The sequence below is a fragment of the Lolium perenne genome, chromosome 7, assembly GCF_019359855.2.
Source record: "Lolium perenne isolate Kyuss_39 chromosome 7, Kyuss_2.0, whole genome shotgun sequence".
Lineage (NCBI taxonomy): Eukaryota > Viridiplantae > Streptophyta > Magnoliopsida > Poales > Poaceae > Lolium > Lolium perenne.
Genome location: NC_067250.2, coordinates 254,190,723 through 254,210,032, shown reverse-complemented (window position 1 = coordinate 254,210,032; position 19,310 = coordinate 254,190,723).

Sequence of the window (19,310 nt, the reverse complement as noted above, 5' to 3'; positions counted from 1 at the left end):
ACTTGTGCCATCCGTGCGCTATCCAGTAATGTCTGCACCTCCGCCCGGTGCTGGCCCGACGCATGGTCTGGTTCGGACCAGATGGTCTGACCTCCCGCCCGGCGACGCCGGCCCGTGCTCCGGCCTTCCCGGCACATGTCGGCTCCTGCACCGGTGACATCCGGGGCAATGTACTGTAAGCCCAGATTCCACCCCGGTCTCGGCCTGGCGCACGATCCGGTTCCGTCCGGATGGTCTGGCATGTGGCCCGGCTGGACCGGCCCTTGTGCCGGATGGCCCGGCCCCAGGCCCGGCAGACCGGCTCCCTCGACTGTTTGTTGAGCTGGACAAGTCACAACGGTTGGATTTTAAGAAGACATATAAATACCCCTTCACCTAGCTCAGAACAATCAGGCACTACATTACAAACTGTTCTTGAGCTCTCAATATCATACTCCATTGATAGAAACACCAAAAGCCTCATATCTCCCTCCTCCTCCGCCCAAACTCGAATCCCTCCGGGGAAAAGATAGAGGAGGCCTTGATCTATAGATCCACCGAGCCAATTCGTGTTCCTCCTTGCATTCATCAAGATACTTGCTCTCTAGGGTTCCTTGGAAACACTAGGTGGGCAAAAGAAGTCCAGAAGCATCCGGGTTGTGGATTTTCTCCTGACAAGATTGTGAAGGTTTGGAGGCTGCCTCAAAGTCTACCACAAGTGAGAAGAGCTATTCCTTTGTGGGATAGGCTCAGGATAAGAAGGTGAGCCTTCGTGGCGTTGGGGAATCCTTGGTGGGACCCCTACCCCTCCAAATGTGACGTACCTTCTTGCAAAGGAAGGGAACATGGGAATAAACCTTCGTCTTCGTGTGCTATCGGTTATCTCTAACCGAACCCTTACTTGTGATATATCTGTAGGACAACGTTGCATAGAAAACAAAAAAAATTCCTACCGCGAACACGCAATCCAAGCCAAGATGCAATCTAGAAGACGGTAGCAACGAGGGGTTTATCGAGTCTCACCCTTGAAGAGATTCCAAAGCCTACAAGAGGAGGCTCTTGTTGCTGCGGTAGATGTTCACTTGCCGCTTGCAAAAGTGCGTAGAAGATCTTGATCACGATCCCTCCGGCGCCACGAACGGGCAGCACCTCCGTACTCGGTCACACGTTCGGTTGTTGATGAAGACGACGTCCACCTCCCGTTCCAGCGGGCAGCGGAAGTAGTAGCTCCTCTTGAATCCGACAGCACGACGGCGTGGTGTCGGTGGCGGTGGAGAACTCCGGCGGAGCTTCGCTAAAGCACGCGGGAGCTATGGAGGAGAGGGGGGCGGCTAGGGTTTGGGAGGGGGTGGCCGGCCACTTGGGGGGTGCGGCCAGGTGGTGGTCTTGAGGTGGCCGGCCCCCTCCCCTTGTCCCTCATTATATAGGTGGAAGCCCCAAGGGTTGGACTACAAGTCTCCGAATAAGACCCGAACCCAAAACCTTCCATAAGATAGGAAAACCTACCCAAGCTAGGACTCCCACTAGAGGTGGGAGTTCCACCTTCCATGGAGGGGGTGGCCGGCCCCCCTTGGGAGGGTCCACTTGGGACTCCTCCCCCACTAGGGTTGGTCGGCCATGGAGGTGGAGTCCCTCCGGGACTCCACCTTCCTTGGTGGTTTCTTCCGGACTTTTCTAGAACCTTCTAGAACCTTCCATAGAACCTTCCGCATCAGTTTAATTCACATAAATTGACATCCTATATATGAATCTTATTCTCTGGACCATTCCGGAACTCCTCGTGATGTCTGGGATCTCATCCGGGACTCCGAACAAATATTCGAACTCCATTCCATATTCAAGTTCTACCATTTCAACATCCAACTTTAAGTGTGTCACCCTACGGTTCGTGAACTATGCGGACATGGTTGAGTACTCACTCCGACCAATAACCAATAGCGGGATCTGGAGATCCATAATGGCTCCCACATATTCAACGATGACTTTAGTGATCGAATGAACCATTCACATACGATACCAATTCCCTTTGTCACGCGATATTTTACTTGTCCGAGGTTTGATCTTCGGTATCACTCTATACCTTGTTCAACCTCGTCTCTTGACAAGTACTCTTTACTCGTACCATGGTATGTGGTCTCTTATGAACTTATTCATATGCTTGCAAGACATTAGACGACATTCCACCGAGAGGGCCCAGAGTATATCTATCCGTCATCGGGATGGACAAATCCCACTGTTGATCCATATGCCTCAACTCATACTTTCCGGATACTTAATCCCACCTTTATAACCACCCATTTACGCAGTGGCGTTTGGTGTAATCAAAGTACCTTTCCGGTATAAGTGATTTACATGATCTCATGGTCATAAGGATTAGGTAACAATGTATCGAAAGCTTATAGCAAATAACTTAATGACGAGATCTTATGCTACGCTTAATCGGGTGTGTCCATTACATCATTCATACAATGACATAACCTTGTTATTAATAACATCCAATGTTCATGATAATGAAACTAATCATCCATTAATCAACAAGCTAGTTAAGAGGTATACTAGGGACTTCTTTGTTTGTCTACATATCACACATGTACTAATGTTTCGGTTAATACAATTATAGCATGATATATAAACATTTATCATAAACATAAAGATATAAATAATAACCACTTTATTATTGCCTCTAGGGCATATCTCCTTCAGTCTCCCACTTGCACTAGAGTCAATAATCTAGATTACATAGTAATATACCTAACACCCATGGCATTCTGGTGTTGGTCATGCTTTGCCCTAGGGAGAGCTTTAGTCAACGGATCTGCTACATTCAGATCAGTGTGTACTTTGCAAATCTTTACTTCTCCATCTTCGATGTACTCGCGAATCGAGTGGTAACGCAGCTTGATATGCTTCAGCCTCTTGTGTGACCTTGGCTCTTGTGCATTGGCGATGGCACCCATGTTATCACAGTAAATGATTAATGGGTCCAATGCACTAGGAACCACACCGAGCTCTACAATGAACCTCTTCATCCATACCGCTTCTGATGAAGCCTCTGAAGCCGCTATGTACTCTGATTCTATTGAAGACTTCGCCACCGTGCACTGCTTCGAGCTTGCCCAGCTTACTGCAGCACCATTCAATATAAACACGTACCCAGACTGTGACTTAGAGTCATCAGGATCAGTGTTCCAACTTGCATCGGTGTAACCACTTACAACGAGCTCTTGGTCACCTCCATAACAAAGAAACATATCCTTAGTTCTTTTTTAGTACTTCAGGATATTCTTGACCGCTGTCCAGTGTTCCATTCCTGGATCACTTTGATATCTGCTAGTCAAACTAACAGCATGTGCTATATCCGGTCTAGTACATAGCATGGCATACATGATAGATCCTACTGCCGAGGCATAGGGGATATTACTCATCCTTTCTCTTTCTTCTGCCGTAGCCGGTCCTTGAGTCTTACTCAAGACCTTGCCTGGTAACATAGGTAAGAACCCTTTCTTACTTTCGTCCATTCTAAACTTCTTTAGAATCTTGTCCAGATATGTACTCTGTGATAGCCCTATTAGGCGTCTTGATCTATCTCTATAAATCTTGATGCCTAATATATACGATGCTTCACCAAGGTCTTTCATTGAAAAACTATTATTCAAATAACCTTTTACACTGCTTAATAGTTCTATATCATTCCCGATCAATAATATGTCATCTACATATAATATCAGGAATGCTACAGAGCTCCCACTCACTTTCTTGTAAATACAGGCCTCTCCATGACCTTTGTATAAACCCGAAGTCTTTGATCACCTTATCAAAGCGTCGGTTCCAACTTCTTGATGCTTGCTTCAGTCCATAGATTGAACGCTGAAGTTTGCATACTTTGTCAGCATTTTTAGGATCGACAAAACCTTTGGGTTGTACCATATACAACTCTTCCTCAATGTCTCCATTAAGGAACGCCGTTTAGACATCCATCTGCCAAATCTCATAATCGAAAAATGCAGCTATTGCTAACAAAATCCTCACAGATTTTAGCTTCGCTACAGGTGAGAAAGTCTCATCGTAGTCAATTCCTTGAATTTGTCGGAAACCCTTTGCGACAAGTCAAGCTTTATAGACAGTAATATTACCATCAGCATCTGTTTTTCTCTTGAAGATCCATTTATTTTCGACAGCCTTTCGGCTATCAGGTAAGTCTACCAAAGTCCATACTTTGTTATCATACATGGATCCCATTTCGGATTTCACAGCTTCTTGCCATTTGTTGGAATCTGGGCTCATCATCGCTTCTTCATACGTCGCAGGGTCCTCATCATTGTTATCCACAATCATGACATTTAGACAAGGATCGTACCAATCAGGAGTGACACGTTCCCTTGTCGATCTGCGAGGTTCAGTAGTTTCCTCGTTCGAAGTTTCATGATCATTATCATTAGCTTCCTCTGTTGCCGGTGTAGGCGGTACAGGTACAACTTTCGGTACTGCGCTACTCTAATCAACGAGTATAGATTCATCAATCTCATCAAGTTCTACTTTTCTTCCAGTCACTTCTTTAGTGAGAAATTCTTTCTCAAGAAAGGTTCCGTTCTTAGCAACAAAGATTTTGCCTTCGGATCTGTGATAGAAAGTGTACCCTATAGTTTCCTTAGGGTATCCTATGAAAACGCATTTCTCCGCTTTGGGTTCTAGCTTGTCCGGTTGTAACTTCTTTACATAGGCTTCGCAGCTTAGGTTTCTTATTAAACCATAATTCATACGGTGTCGTTTCTATGGATTTTGATGGTGCTCTATTTAAAGTGAATGCGGCTGTCTCTAATGCATAACTCCAAAAAGATAACGGCAAATCAGTAAGAGACATCATAGAACGAACCATATCTAAGAGAGTTCGATTACGACGTTCGGACACACCGTTTCGTTGTGGTGTTCCCGGCGGTGTCAATTGTGAAAGTATTCCGCATTTCTTTAAATGCATGCCAAACTCATAACTCAGATATTCACCTCCACGATCAGATCGTAAAAATTTAATCTTCTTGTTACGTTGATTTTCTACTTCACTTTGAAATTCTTTAAACTTCTCGAAAGTTTCGGATTTATGTTTCATGAAATAGATATACCCATATCTACTCAGATCATCTGTGAAGGTTAGAACATAACGATAACCACCGCGCGATGCTACGCTCATTGGTCCGCACACATCGGTATGTATGATTTCCAATAAGTCAGTAGCTCGCTCCATCATACCAGAAAATGGAGTCTTAGTCATTTTACCCATTAGACATGCTTCGCATCTATCAAGTGACTCAAAGTCAAGTGATTCAAGTAATCCATCAGTATGGAGTTTCTTCATGCGTTTCACTCCAATATGACCAAGACGACAGTGCCACATATAAGTAGAATTATCATTCAATTTAATTCGCTTAGCATCAACGTTATGTATATGTGTATCACTACTATCGAGATCTAACAGAACTAAGCCATTCTTTTGTGGTGCTCGACCATAAAAGATATTATTCATAAAAATAGAACAACCATTATTCTCAGACTTGAATGAATAACCGTCTTGCATTAAACAAGATCCAGATATAATGTTCATGCTTAACGCAGGCACATAATAACAATTATTTAGGCTTAAAACTAATCCCGAAGGTAGATGTAGAGGAAGTGTGCCGACAGCGATCACATTGACCTTGGATCCTTTTCCAACGCGCATCGTCACTTCATCTTTCAGTAGTTGTCGTTTATTCTTTAGTTCCTGTTTCGAGCTACAAATATGAGCAACCGAACCAGTATCAAATACCCAGGTACTAGAACGAGAACCAGTGAGATAAACATCTATAACATGTATATCAGATATACCTTCTTTCTTCTTCTTGACAAGGCCGCTCTTCAGATCAGCCAGATACTTGGAGCAATTACGCTTCCAGTGTCCCTTCTCCTTGCAGTAATAGCACTCAGCATCAGGCTTAGGGCCGTTCTTAGGTTTCACAGGAGGTGTGGCAGCTTTCTTGCCACCCTTCTTGAATTTTCCCTTAGACTTGCCCTGTTTCTTGAAACTGGTGGTCTTGTTGACCATCAACACTTGGTGCTCTTTCTTGATCTCAATCTCAGCAGCTTTTAGAATGCCAAAAAGTTCAGGTAACTCCTTGTTCATGTTCTGCATATTGTAGTTCATCACAAAGTTCTTGTAACTTGGTGGCAGTGATTGAAGGACACGATTAATCCCCAGTCTGTTAGGAATCACTATTCCCAAGTCACTGAGTTTCTTCGCATGCCCGGTCATGGCGAGCATGTGCTCACTAATGGAGCTGCCTTCTTCCATCATGCAGCTGAAGAATTGTTTCGATGCTCCATAGCATTCCACAGCCGCATGAGTCTCAAAAATAGCTTTCAGCTCTTTCATCAACTCATGAGGATCGTGGTGCTCAAAACGTTTTTGAAGATCGGATTCCAGACTGCACAGGATGGCACACTGAACTTGAGAGTACCGAATTTTCCGAGTCTCGTAAACAGCTTTTACTTCATCGGTTTCAGTTTCTGCAGGAGGGTCACCTAGCGGTGCATCAAGCACATATTGCAGATTTCCGCCAGAGAGGAAGATCCTCACATGACGGAACCAGTCGGTGAAGTTGCTACCGTTGCTCTTAAGTTTTTCTTTCTCTAGGAACTGGTTAAAATTGATTGGGGACGCCATCTCTACAACATATATTTGCAAAAGTTTAGACTAAGTTTATGACAAATTGAGTTCAAATTTTAATTCAATATAATTAAAAAACTAGGTGAACTCCCACTCAAAACAATATCCCTCGCATTGTCTTAGTGATCACACAAACCAAATCCACCGCACCTAAGTCCGATCATCACGAGACAAGGTGTGATTTCAATGGCGAACACTCAAAGTGTTCATCATATCAACCATATGATTCATGCTCTACCTTTCGGTATCACGTGTTCCGAGACCATGTCAGTACATGCTAGTCTCGTCAAGGCCACCTTAGTATCAGCATGTGCAAAACTGTCTTGCACCCATTGTATGTACTTGTTGATTCTATCACACCCGATCATCACGAGATGCTTCGAACCGACAAGACTTGGTAACGGTGCTACTAAGGATGAACACTTTATTATCTTGAGATTTTAGTGAGGGATCATCTTATAATGCTACCGTCGAGATCTAAGCAAAATAAGATGCATAAAAGGATTAACATCACATGCAGTTCATATGTGATATGATATGGCCCTTTTGTCTTTGCGCCTTTGATCTTTATCTCCAAAGCACGGACATGATCTCCATCATCTTCGGGCATGAACTCCATCATCGTTGGCGTAGCGTCAAGGTCAATGGCGCCGTCTTCATGATTGTCCTCCATGTAGCAACTATTACAACTACTTTGAAATACTACTCAACATGAAATTTAAAGACAACCATAAGGCTCCTGCCGGTTGCCACAATACAATAATGATCATCTCATACATATTCATCATCACATTATGGCCATATCACATCACCAAACCCTGCAAAAACAAGTTAGACGTCTCTATTTTGGTTTGCATATTTTACGTGGTTTAGGGTTTTCGAGAGAGATCTAATCTACCTACGAACATGAACCACAACGTTGATACTAATGTTTTCAATAGAAGAGTAAATTGAATCTTCACTATACTAGGAGAGACAGACACCCGCAAAGCCTCTTATGCAATACAAGTTGCATGTCGAACGAGGAACAAGTCTCATGAACGCGGTCATGTAAAGTTAGTCCGAGCCGCTTCATCCCACTATGCCACAAAGATGCAAAGTACTCAAACTAAAGATAACAAGAGCATCAACGCCCACAAAACCATTGTGTTCTACTCGTGCAACCATCTATGCATAGACACGGCTCTGATACCACTGTAGGACAACGTTGCATAGAAAACAAAAATTTTCCTACCGCGAACACGCAATCCAAGCCAAGATGCAATCTAGAAGACGGTAGCAACGAGGGGTTTATCGAGTCTCACCCTTGAAGAGATTCCAAAGCCTACAAGAGGAGGCTCTTGTTGCTACGGTAGACGTTCACTTGCCGCTTGCAAAAGCGCGTAGAAGATCTTGATCACGATCCCTCCGGCGCCACGAACGGGCAGCACCTCCGTACTCGGTCACACGTTCGGTTGTTGATGAAGATGACGTCCACCTCCCGTTCCAGCGAGCAGCGGAAGTAGTAGCTCCTCTTAAATCCGACAGCACGACAACGTGGTGTCGGTGGCGGTGGAGAACTCCGGCGGAGCTTCGCTAAAGCACGCGGGAGCTATGGAGGAGAGGGGGCGGCTAGGGTTTGGGAGGGGGTGGCCGGCCACTTGGGGGGTGCGGCCAGGTGGTGGTCTTGAGGTGGCCGGCCCCCTCCCCTTGTCCCTCATTATATAGGTGGAAGCCCCAAGGGTTGGACTACAATTCTCCGAATAAGACCCGAACCCAAAACCTTCCATAAGATAGGAAAACCTACCCAAGCTAGGACTCCCACTAGAGGTGGGAGTTCCACCTTCCATGGAGGGGGTGGCCGGCCCCCCTTGGGGGAGTCCACTTGGGACTCCTCCCCCACTAGGGTTGGCCGGCCATGGAGGTGGAGTCCCTCCGGGACTCCACCTTCCTTGGTGGTTTCTTCCGGACTTTTCTAGAACCTTCTAGAACCTTCCATAGAACCTTCCGCATCATTTTAATTCACATAAAATGACATCCTATATATGAATCTTATTCTCCGGACCATTCCGGAACTCCTCGTGATGTCCGGGATCTCATCCGGGACTCCGAACAAATATTCGAACTCCATTCCATATTCAAGTTCTACCATATCAACATCCAACTTTAAGTGTGTCACCCTACGGTTCGTGAACTATGCAGACATGGTTGAGTACTCACTCCGACCAATAACCAATAGCGGGATCTGGAGATCCATAATGGCTCCCACATATTCAACGAAGACTTTAGTGATCGAATGAACCATTCACATACGATGCCAATTCCCTTTGTCACGCGATATTTTACTTGTCCGAGGTTTGATCTTCGGTATCACTCTATACCTTGTTCAACCTCGTCTCCTGACAAGTACTCTTTACTTGTACCGTGGTATGTGGTGTCTTATGAACTTATTCATATGCTTGCAAGACATTAGACGACATTCCACCGAGAGGGCCCAGAGTATATCTATCCGTCATCGGGATGGACAAATCCCACTGTTGATCCATATGCCTCAACTCATACTTTCCGGATACTTAATCCCACCTTTATAACCACCCATTTACGCAGTGGCGTTTGGTGTAATCAAAATACCTTTCCGGTATAAGTGATTTACATGATCTCATGGTCATAAGGATTAGGTAACAATGTATCGAAAGCTTATAGGAAATAACTTAATGACGAGATCTTATGCTACGCTTAATTGGGTGTGTCCATTACATCATTCATACAATGACATAACCTTGTTATTAATAACATCCAATGTTCATGATTATGAAACTAATCATCCATTAATCAACAAGCTAGTTAAGAGGCATACTAGGGACTTCTTTGTTTGTCTACATATCACACATGTACTAATGTTTCGGTTAATACAATTATAGCATGATATATAAACATTTATCATAAACATAAAGATATAAATAATAACCACTTTATTATTGCCTCTAGGGCATATCTCCTCCAATATCTGCCTGTGAGAGCCTTTGTGCTCGACTTACTTGTATCATCATATAGGGTGCCTCACCTAGTTTGCATTAGGCTGCCTTTGCAAAGAAACAATTAAAATTTGTAGAAACCTATTCGCCCATCCTCTAGGTTTACCATCTCTGAACTTTCACAAACGCCCGGCTGAAGGCGCATTTTGCGTCGAGGAAGCCTCCGCCAAAGCTGTATATAGCACCGAATACAATGAAGTGCTTTGCCGATACGAGAGCAAAGAAAGCTGAGTTGGCATGTGATTATGACCGCTCTGTTGGACAGTCCTCTTGAGCGAGAAAAGCAAAAACTGTTGCCCAGATCGTACAACGGGAAAATCAATCGCTACCCCCTTGGTCGTGCACTCCTATGATGATCCGGAGACGGCATCGATGATCGAACGGTCGGTTAGAGGTCTTGGAGTAGATGTTCAGTATGAAGGTCACTTTCCAATGGCTGAAGTGAAATACACATACACATACGGGAAGGATCTCGTTAGACCTGGTCAGCTCACGTATCTAGGGACTCAGATGCGAAGGTTGCATGAATGGTACCTGCAAGCCTGTTGGAACTAGGATATCTACCTCACGGTGGGAGTTAGAGATGAGCATTACTTCTGGAGGAAGTAGGAGATAAACATTAAGTTTGAAGAACTATTTTAGTTATTTAATCAAGTCGCCCTCGACAAATCTGTCATCAGTTGCTACTGCATGTAAGTGATTTATTTATGTAATTAAGTATGTATCCCAGCTCATTCATTTTTAACTAATAATTATCCTCACTATATGCTTTTTGTATGCTACATATTATGCAAAATAAAGATGCTCGACTGCAAAAGATGCGGGCTCTGTGACATTGGGTTCATTGATCCAAACACTATGCATGATGTTACGGTTCGACAGTACGCCAAGGACACAGAGGACAACTTGCTAAGGTTTTTACCCTAGCAAGTAAAAAAAGAGGAAATATTCTTTCCTTACAACTTCGAGTGAGTGTTATAACTGTCTTACATACATTCGATTTCGCTTACTCGATGCGTAGTATAAATAATCCGGCGAGTTATGCGTGTGCAGGTTCCACTATATTCTCCTAATCATTCAGCTTAATAAAGGAGTAGTACCTGCCATGGACCCGAAACGTAAAGACCATGGGCAATGGGTGAACATGGTTGCCCTGCTCCACAGGTAGTTTCAATCAATATCGTCTCGCCATCTTCATCTGTTATCATTTGATGATATCATCAACTAATCAATAACTCATTTACTCATTTTTTTCTTTGCCGGGCAGTGCTTGGAAACGGTCCATCAATACTGCTCCGGGTCGATGGAAACCGGAACTTACATTTCAAGATCGCCCTGTAAGTAGTACTATATAGCTACATGCCCCCAAATCTCTTTGAGTTTTTTTTCATTACCATGCATTATCATGCTTGATTATTAGTTTGATCGAACTATTTTTTTCGTAAAGTGTTTAAAGGAGGAACCTGGGAATAACTTACATGGATACTACGTCTGTCAGTTCATTCACGAGATAACCTGTCACAGGGAACCGTTCTTGTACGTGAACAATATTTCACAATCTCCGGAGACAAAACGCTCTCGCGTCGCTCGACCTGGGCGGCTCGGGAGCTAACCCTAGCGCCGCCAAGGAGCTCCCCGCCGCCGCTGCCGCCCCTCGCCGCCGCTGCCGCCGGCCATCGCCGCGGTGGCGGCGGGCCCTGTCCCCAAAGGTGGGCAGGGGTCTTCTCGCCGTGGCTCGCGCGGGAGAATCGGTAGGCAGGGCGGCGGCCCGGTCGCTGGTGTTGATGGCGGCGTGGCCTGCTGCTGCGGCCGCGCGGGCGGCGTGGTAGCCTGCTCCGGCGCTGGCTGTGCCGCTTGTGGTGGCGCGGGATGGGGAGCACGGCCTGCGGCGCGGGGCGGTGTGCGGCGGGCCGGATGCGGGCCACGAGGGCCGGCTTGGGGGCGCGGGTGGTCTGAGCGATGCGGCGGTGCTGCGGCAGGCCGGCACGGGCCCCTTGGCGTGGAGGTGCTGCAGGGCATCGGCAGCTGGATGGTGGTGGTGTGCCGGGGCGGCGCCCCCGGGCAGTGGCGGCGTTTTGGTGGATGGCGGTGATGGCATGCTGGCTGTCCTGCCGGTGAAGGAGTTCTCGACGGGAAGGTGCTTGCTCCGGGTGAAAGCTCTACCCGACTTGATCGGTGCCGGCGATGGCGACGCCCTAGGGCGCCGTTCCCCTTCTTGGAGGCATCGTCGTGGAGCTCCCACCTCTCCTGCCTTCGAGGCTTCGTGCCCTCCGGGTGAAAACCCAAGCTCTTGCCTCGGCCGGAGCGAGCGACGGCGGCGGTCTCGTCGCTTCCCTTCTTGGAGGCGTCGTCTTTGGAGTGCATGACCTTCATTCGGCGATGGTGGTTTGTTTGCCGGGCTGCGTTGCCTTGCCGTCTGTGTTGGAGGATGCCGAGGCGGCGGCCTCGGGTAGATGGCTGTGTGCCGGGGCGGCGGCCCCGGAAGGCGGTGCGGCAACATCTCTATGGTGCGGGGATGCGGCTTGCCACAGCTTGGGTGGCGGCCCTGGCCGTGTGGGCGGCAGGGCAGTCGGCTCGGTCGGACGTGTCCTTGAGAGGACGATCGGACGTTATGTCGGGGCGGCGGCCCCGGATGAGTTGGTGTGATGCCCGTGGTCTGCGGCCGTTTGCCCTGTGCAGCTTGGGCTGCGGGTTCATGGTTCGTGCGGCGTTGCAGCTCGAGAGCGAGCGGTGGTATGTCGGGGCGGCGGCCCCGGAAGGTGGTGGTCTTGGTGGACGTGCAGGGCGCGATGGAGCAGCGTATGTCGGAGCGGCGGCTCCGAATGTTCGTCATCTTCGAGGGTGCTTGACCTTGGGTCGCGTGGGCGATAAGGTGACTCTCGACGGTGGGCTTGGGTGGCAACGACAATGGTGTTGAGCATGGTTTGGTTGCTACAAGACCGTGTTAGTCGGCTCCGTCCCGGCGTGTCCGAATGTCTTCAAGTTGGTCTCCTCTTGCTGTGAAGTCGAAGCTGCCTCTGGGTGGTGTACGATGACCTTCGAGGGGCGGTCTGGCGGTGAAGGTCCTTTTCGGCGCAGGTCTTGTGCATCTCCTCTCCAGGGCTCGTCGTCAAAATCGGAGCTACCGGTTTTTCTTGGGGAGCCACCTGTTTGGCATAGGCCAACTCGAGCTTCGCATTTGTGTAGCTTCTGTGGGTAGCCAGGGTGGCTCGGTATGCCCTTCACGGCGTCGTGTGGGTGGGTGTGGGCTTGGCCCTGTCTTTGTAGGTTTTTGCCCGATTTTCTCCTAAAAATCGGGCACCTTCTTCTTAATTAATGGATGAGGCAAAGCTTTTGCTTCCGTTTCAAAAAAAAAAAAATTTCACAATCTTATTTTATTACCATCAATTGTATTGAGCTCCATTCATATATATATTGATCTCCTTTTTTAAATTTAGATGGAATGCCCTGCGGGACTCTCTCCTAACGGAGGATCGCATACGAGCAATTCAAGAGGAACTTGCGGGATTCTTTCTTAGCGAGGTCATAGCTCAAACTGGAAAATACCATCGGGAGTTCATATTTGACGTTAGGCGTATGCGGTAGATATAGTAAAGATGTCCGACTTTATATTGTAAATATGCATTATGTGTATTGTATTTCATGGCGATGTCTATATATTCATGATGATGTTTGTGGTTTCTGGAATGATGTATTCATTGCAGAGTTGAATGAATAATATAAAACCCTGAAACTCTGTCGCGGCAGAGAAACGCTGCTCCACCCTAAACCTGTGCCGCGGCAGAAACCCTCTAATCCCGGTTCGTCTGACGAATCGGGACCAAAGGTCCTCCACCACGAACCCCCTGGTCGCACCACCTGGTGGGGCCTTTGGTCACGGTGTACATTTGAACCGGGATTAAAGGGTTGAGCCTTTAATCCCGAATGTCCAGTCCCGGTTGCAAAACCGGGACTGAAGTCCCATACAAACCGGGATTATAGGCCCTTTTTATACTAGTGCTCGCATCTCCGGAGGCCCCATGGAGCCATAGCGCTCAACGTAGCCGCGTGCATGTGGCAGCCTCTCCAGGAGCGATCCCGGGGTATCGTGGAGCGACATTGGCTGGTACCTGCTTGAAATGGTGATGCCGATGGATGTGAAGGCGTGCCGACAATTAATGGATGAGGCCTTCGTAGGATCTAGCGAACACGGCTTTTGCAACATCGCATCGAGAAGGAGGAGGAACATGACCTGCAGAAGGCGCTCCTCGAGAGCATGGAGATCAAGCATGACTTCCGTGCATCCTCCGGCTCCACCCTCCAATGAGGGCCGAGGTGGCGATACCTTCTAGGCTTTTCGATGAGTGCAAAGACGACGCGATATTTAGGTCTGGAAATCTAGCTAAGTATCTCGATTCATAGATCTAATCTATCTATATTGCCGTTCGTAAGAACTAAGAAACTATGCAATTGTTTGCGATGGAATGAGATGAACTATATGCATCGAAAAGTTACGCCAATCATTTTATTCAAGTATCTACTATCGATTTAAGGTGTTTGTTCTCTGCCGCGAATTTTTGAAACCCTGAACGTGTACCCCATCCCAGATGTACGATATTCGGGATCAGCTAGAATTGATCCAATTCCACTTTAAAAGAAAGAAGAGTTGCTCCAATTTTGATACCGTGACACTACTAGTTTTTCGCGTGTACAACTCTAAGTAAAGTTGAAGGCTTGTATACTAGTGGAAAAGACGGATCTCTAGCCCCGGTGCATTTGGGGCGTAATCGGGACTAAAGGCCTCTAATTTTAGTTCCGGTTCAAATATAAATCGGGACTAAAGGGTCCTTCAGTGGTGCGGCCAGGGAGCTAGGGGTGGAGGGGCTTTAGTCCCGGTTCGTCTTACGGACAAGGACTAAAGGGTCTCTGCCGCGGCAAAGAAAATGGTCTTTTCTCTGCCGCGGCAAAGAAAATGGTCTTTCCTCTGTCACGACAGAGATTTATGGTGGAGCAGCGTTTCTCTTCTGCGGCGGAGAAAATGGCCGTTTCTCTGTCGCGGTAGCATTTCAGGGTTTTATGTTATTCATTCAAATCTTCATGCATACATCATTCAAGGAACCACAACATCGTCATGAATATATAGACATCGTCATGAAATACGGTACACATAATGCATATTTACAATATAAAGTCGATCCGCTTTACCATCTCTATTTTCTATCCCTAATGTCAAATATTAACTCCCGATGGTATGCTCCAGTTGAAGCTATGATCTCCCTAACTAAGAATCCCCCCAAATCCTGTTGAATTGCTCGTACCCGATTCACCGTTAGGAGAGTCGCGCACGCGTTCCATCTATTTTTTTTTAAAAAAATCAATATATATGAATGGAACTCGACACAATTGATGGTAATAAAATAAGATTGTGAAATATTGTTCACGTATATGAAGGACATGTATATCCTTTTCAGGGCAGGGTATATATATATAGAGATAGGCATGGCAAAGCAACATTGACCTCTTGTGCTAAGAAGTGCAAAAAACTAAGTGTGGCTCACACTTGAGCAGGGCAACGTATATCTAGAGATGGATCTTTAGTTCCGGTTAGTAATATCAACAAGGACTAAAGGTGCTCGGGCCGTGGCGCGCCCTGTCGCAAGACTAAAGGGTGGCGTCGCCTCGCGTCGTTCGAACCGAGACCAATGCGGCCCATTAATCCCGGTTCATTTTTAAACCGGACCTAAAGCTTTCGGTGGCTTTGGACGAAAGTCCTTTTTCTACTAGTGGAAGATAGCAAGGCAAAGAACAATGAATGTGAAGTTAGAGGTGGGAAGTATCGCACAACTTGCGTTTTGGAGAACGATTACCTTTAGGAAATGGAAAAGACCGGATTTACGCGACAGGTGGACGAATCATAGATCCGTGGGCAATCCAATGGAGAAAACAACATGCAATGCAAGGGGGGCGGCCTTTCGGAGTCGATAACCTGACGCTGTGCGCTCTTCCTCCCACGTCAAGATCAACTGTGCTCTCCATCTCGCCGCGCCGCCGCCAGCCTTATCCTGGGAGCAGGGCATGCCCCGCACCGTCTTCTCTACGTTTTCCTCTGAATCAATTATAGAGCCAGTCGTCGTCGTCGTCCGCTCGGGGACGCGAGCAGACAGGGAGGCGTATCTTTGGGGAGCGAGCGCCGACGCGGGGGCATCGCTGTCCCGATGCTCGTTAGCAGCAGCGCAGCGGCTAGTTGGCGCACATCGCTGTCACACCGTGCCTCGTCGGGTCGCCGGAGCCTTATCAGGATTTGCTGGACCGCGATCAGTGTGGTGCTGAAGCTTCTGTAATTTTGTCCCTACTCCTAGCGAAACGGCCAGCATTCATCATCCTTCATTTCGTAGATTAATTTCTAGTGTCGGTCCTATCGCATGAGAGGCAACCGGCAGCGCGCGGATAAGAAAGTTAGGCTGGCATTTTTATTGCTCACTTTTTTTTTTCATTTCACGAAGTTCACAGTGGCATATATCAAACTAACCCTCTTAGGAATGTCTTGAAAATGTAGCTCAATCAATGAAAATGTTTGACAGCTTTTTTCCGTTCTAATTTTGATTTCGTTAATAGAATCAGGGGAGACCCTTTTATCTAAGAAAACAGAGGAAATGTGTGACATGCCACATGTGGAAGCCAAGGGGTTTACTCTTGCATCTTCTAAGCAAAAGCCACACGTTTCTTGCATCTTTATGATGTTCTTTGTACTATGCCATGTGACCAGATGTGTGCATATGCTGTATCTCTTTAGAGAATACTCCCTCAGGCCCATAATATGTTGCATATAAGGTTTGATCAAAGTAAAACTTCATAAAGTTTAACCATGTATATTGATAAAAGATGAATATATACAATGTCAATTTAATATTAGAATTGTGATGAAATATATTTTCATATTATATGCATTTTATATCGTAAATATTTATATTATTCTCTATATTCTTGATCAAATTTTGAAAAGTTTAACTTGCACCAAAACTTATGCGCATCATATTATGGGTAGGAGGGAGCACATGCGGACCCAACCTCTGTCATCCTGGACGGTTACACAAATATGTGTGCTTTTATTGTTGGCACATTGAAAGGGACACGTTATGCAGGTACAAATGTGTGTCCATGAACTCAAGTGTTGCGTAAAATTCTCGGGCTGACATGTGAAACAAAACACTTAGCTCCTTATTGATGTCTCCTAGAACACCGAGTTATATATTGCTTTCTGTTGCACCCAGAGCACCCAGATAAATTCCAACTATCATGTACAAGTTCATTAGACAGAAAAATAAGGAGTGTGCGGAGACTAGTTGATGAGAATGAGAGAAATCGGAAAGGTTATGTGTACCACAAGATTGTACCACTTGCTTTGGCTCCGAATATTTTCACCCAAAAGCCTTGAATTCACACCACAAGTGGAGACATCATAGAACCAGGCACCATACCCATACTCCCCTGGTAGCGGGCGGTGAAGAAAACGGTGACGGTGTGGTGCCTGGCAAGGCACTCGACAACCTGGGTACGGCGGCTAGGTGAGGGTTTGTGGAGGACGGTGCAGGCCGAGAGGACGCGTGCAGGAGGTTGTTGCCCTGCTTGGTTGGCTTGAGCTGATCAATGGTGGTGAAGACGGGCTTGCGCTACTTCGATTCATGGGTTGGTGACGTCGCTGGAGGGAGGATCGACGATGTGGACCGTGAAGGGCATCACGTCTCCATGATGAGCGGTGTCGCAGAGTGAGATTGAGCCCACCCAATGATGAGGGCATGCAAGGGAGAGTGTGCCTCCGCCTTCACCCCTACCACCATAGGCAGCGGCCGCACCTCCGTGCCATCACTGGGAGCCTTCCTCCTCACCCCGACCAACGTTCAGGAGATAGCTTATTAGAGGAGGGGCAAAATAATCCTTTCACGTGGCAGATGCAGGTCTGTCTGTTAGGGCAAACTTTCGATGCCATGTACTTCAGCTAGAGAATGGGCCATGCTGGAATCGGTATAACAGGCTGGGGTTTTCCATTTGGAGTTGGATGGTGTGGTTTAGAATGATCTCACCTAGCATATTACTCCTTTTATCCCATGCAATTTGTCTTACTTAGCATCTAAGTTTAAATAAAGTTATAAAATAATTTATATATATAGAGAGCTATTAGGGTGACTAGTTGAATGCCCGTGCGTTGTCACGAGTTTTTAAATTTGTTTTGCTGCTTCGGGAGCACATCAGAATTTTGGCCTAACAAAATTCACTTGAGAATATAGAATATAATAACTTATTAATTATTATAAGTTAAGCACATGTTTTAATTTAAATTTAATTTTAAATAACATAATGTAAGTTACTTGGTACACTTTATTCCCATGTTAGGAATCTCGGTGCTATTCTCCTTGTTATAAAGTGTTGCTACACCGATCGATTAGTACCTCCTTACTGTGAGCTCATGCATCACTGCTTCTGATTTTAATATTTGCTCCGTCTCACGAAACTTGTGTAAACTTTTTCTAAATTTGAGTGTATCTACATACTAAATAGTATTTAAAATACATCTAATCTTAGCTAAAATTAATAGAGGAGTATATATAATAAAAAAAGAACTAAAAATTTATGAAAAATCCAAAATCTAAACGTAATTAATGTAGTGAAACAATGTAAAACTTGTTTGTATATACACATGTTGTGTGGAGCTGCACAGTTATGTCGTGACAAGTTGAAAATGAGCCTCGTCAATCCTACACACTTCGCTTTTCTCAGTGAATAACGTAACATGTAATAATGCAAAGTGGACGTGTAAAAGAAAAAGAAAAAGGCGTAGCTGAGGAATTTTGCTGTCTTCCCGTCACTTGCTCTCTTTCCCAAATCGCCCTCACGGCTCAGGGCTCACGCGAGCCGGCGATCGATTCGCCGATTCCCCGCGACCCTGCTGCGGCGCCGCCCCGACCGCCGCCGCCGCCCGACGCCTCAAGTCCGTCCGTGTCCCCGCGGCCCCGGCGCACGCCGGCGGCCTGCCGTCGTCGCTCTCTGCGCCTCACCGGCTCACCGCGTCTGCGGCTCTGCGCCCCGCCGCCCTGGTCCCCGGCTCCCCAGCTCGCCGGCTCTGCCGCCGCTCTTCCCGCCGGCCGCCTCTCGCCCATAGACCCCTGCTCTTGAGCTCTTCCACGCCGACGAGCACACAGCAGTGAGCCCCTATTCTCTGTTCTCTCTGTAACTGTAGCGTGTATCTGTTATGTGTGCCGGCTCCAACCAGAACCACCAGCGGGGCTGCCCGCAGCACACGTCGCCCCTGACTGCTGCTGAAGAAGCGGACAAGGACCAGCCGATCCATGCGTGCAGCATCGACGGCACAGACTTCGCCCCCCACGACAAAGCCATCCTCCGCGCCCTACTCTGCTATACCGCTGGCCTCTGTGCGTGCTCTCCGTTCTTCTGCCTCTTCTCGGTATATTGTTGAGTCTAAGCATTTTGCTCCTTGAATTCTACAAGTGTTAGTCGAGAATAGCTTGATCTGCGAACTTTTCTACTGTGAAGCATGAATTGCATGATGCTGTTGTAGTTAAAATATCACCAGTAGAGTTCACCTCGATGCGAATTGATTGTTCCAGTAAACTTCTTTTTTTTGA